Source organism: Tupaia chinensis, unplaced genomic scaffold (assembly GCF_000334495.1).
Source record: "Tupaia chinensis unplaced genomic scaffold, TupChi_1.0 Scaffold145717_1, whole genome shotgun sequence".
In the NCBI taxonomy this organism is placed as follows: domain Eukaryota; kingdom Metazoa; phylum Chordata; class Mammalia; order Scandentia; family Tupaiidae; genus Tupaia; species Tupaia belangeri.
In genome coordinates this window covers 1395744-1398127 of record NW_006205575.1, presented here as the reverse complement: position 1 = coordinate 1398127, position 2384 = coordinate 1395744, and positions in this window count along the sequence as shown.

The following is a 2384-nucleotide window of genomic DNA, read 5'->3' as shown; positions in this document are numbered from 1 at the left end:
CCCGCATAGTGAAAACCTCTGTTTGAAAAGCCAATGACAAGCTGTCTCTCCAATTCTCATTCATTTATTCACTCATTCAAAAAAATACTTAGCCCCTCTTATTCTCTACAGCCATTTAAGACACTGCTCTAAGGCCCCGTTTTTGTTCTATGAAGGGTTAGTGACAGTGCTACCTCCAGGGCGGGCAGCAGTGAAAGGGGCCCTTGAGGTACCCACCTCTTCCTGGGGAGCCTAACCTACCTACTGGGTCAGCGCATTAAAAGCAAGCAGGGCAGGGTCTGTGTTCTGCAGCCAGTGGATCCTGTTCATTTCTGCCCAGCACAGACCCCTGATTTCTCTTAATTTCTTTTTAAAGCTTATTTATCTATTTCTTCCATGGGTGGGGGAGGCACACCCCCCCACCCCCACCCTGGGCCTTCCCACAGCAGTCTGGCCCTCGGTGTCAGCCTCTCTGGCACACTTGTGCCACCGTGAGGAGGGAGACCTCAGGACGCAAGCTGGGACCTGCTGTACCATCTCAGCCCCACGGAGCACTGTGTTACCGCTGTGCCACGGGCTAGCCCAGGACGCCTATTTCTTGATGTCTGTATAGTCCATGCACTGCTGGGATCCCTGGTTGCGATGATACTTAAACCTTAGTAACAGTTCTCACAAAGCTCAGGCCTGTTTTTTCCTGTCCGGTCCCATGTGCCTTTTTTTTTTTTTTTTTAACCTTATTTATTCACTCATTTATTTACTTCAATTTGACCAGAGAGGGGTAGAGTGAGAGAGAGAGAGAGAGAGAAAGCAAGCCATCAGGTTCGGCGCTTGAACCGCAGCCAGCCATGTGGGATTCCAGCACCCCTAACCATCAAGCCACCTGCTGGGCCCCCATGTGCCTTTCACCTTCCACACTTGAGGAGTAATCCTAGCTGTGGGGGCAGAAAGATGCCACAGGAAACACTGCTAGGCACTGCATCCCTGGGAGCACATGAGCAAGCATCAGGTGTGACACGGTGTTTGGATGCTCCCTCCATAATGGCTGCAAGGCTCCTGGTCTCCAAGGTGAAATAACAACTCTATTTCAAGCCTGCTACGTTTTGCAACGAAACCTAAACTGACTGAGAGAAGAGAGCTTGGTCTTCAATGACATTATCTGTCACTCAGGGCTATAGAACTTCCGTGTAGAATTGCCTCCTACCCAGAATAGTTACTCTAACCTTCTTCCTTTCCTAGAGAGATTGTATCCAATCAGACTTTTCTCTTCAGTGGTTAAATATATTCGCTCCCTTTTATAGAATGAAGAGAGCTGCCCTCTTGCCCCAAAGCAGGGCTTCCTGATCCTTGATGAAAAAAATCACCTGGGCCACTTTTTAAAAAGGCAAAAATCTAACTTGGAACTCAGACCGATAAAACCAAGGAAGAAATTAAGTGCCTTAAGCATCTTTTGTCATCAGGGAATCTCAAGAAACTCTACCCCACTTAATCTCAAGAGCTCCTAGGAGACCAGGTGGCTTGTCCTTCCCCGCACAAAATGCTTCTCCCTAACGCAGGTCAAGGCCTGTTACCTTCAACTTCACTGACAAGGAGATGAGAAAGCAAGCAGGTGACCCCTCAGGTATCTTCCCACATACACTCTCAAGGAACAAGCCTAGAGATGAGTTGCTACCCGAATGAGCTGCACTTTCTCCACTGAGCTAGGTCAGAGACGCAGGAAAACTGAATTTTCTCTTTAATCAGAACATTCATGATCGGTTAGCCCAACATTCCTTTTAGGCTCTAACCCTCAAGTTAACAGTCAAAAATAGTCCTGACATGAGAAAAGCTAAGCCCCGAAAATTGTTCTTGTAAATCTGTTTCTCATTTATCTTTAACTGCATCTATTTGCAATTAAGAGAATAACGGCAACACTGAGAGAGTAAAGGAGAGAGACCATCTTCCTGTAACCAGCTCTTGAGCGAGAAACTGGAATGGCTTTTAGAACAGAAAGGTCAGGAAGTACTCTGGTTACACTTTCCAAGTCACCTTGACTCAGTTGCTCCCTCCAAAAGATCCAGCTTTGTCTATATGGTAAATAGCAATTTAAAAAAAAGGAACTAACAAACTGAATTCAAAAGCACATTGAAAGGAGTATACGCCATGACCAAGTATAATTCATTCTTGGAATGCAAGGATGGTTCCAACACACACAAAAAAATCAATCTATGTAATGCACCACATTCACAGAATGAAGGAAAAGACACACACACACACAATTGATCTGTGTGAATTGGGGAAGTTAAAAATCTATTGAACACTCAGGGCCAGCAGGTGGCATGGTGGTTAAGGACGCTGGACTCCCACATGGCCGACCACGGTTCAAGTCCTGGACCTGGTGGCTTGCTTTCTCACTTTCTCTCTCTCTC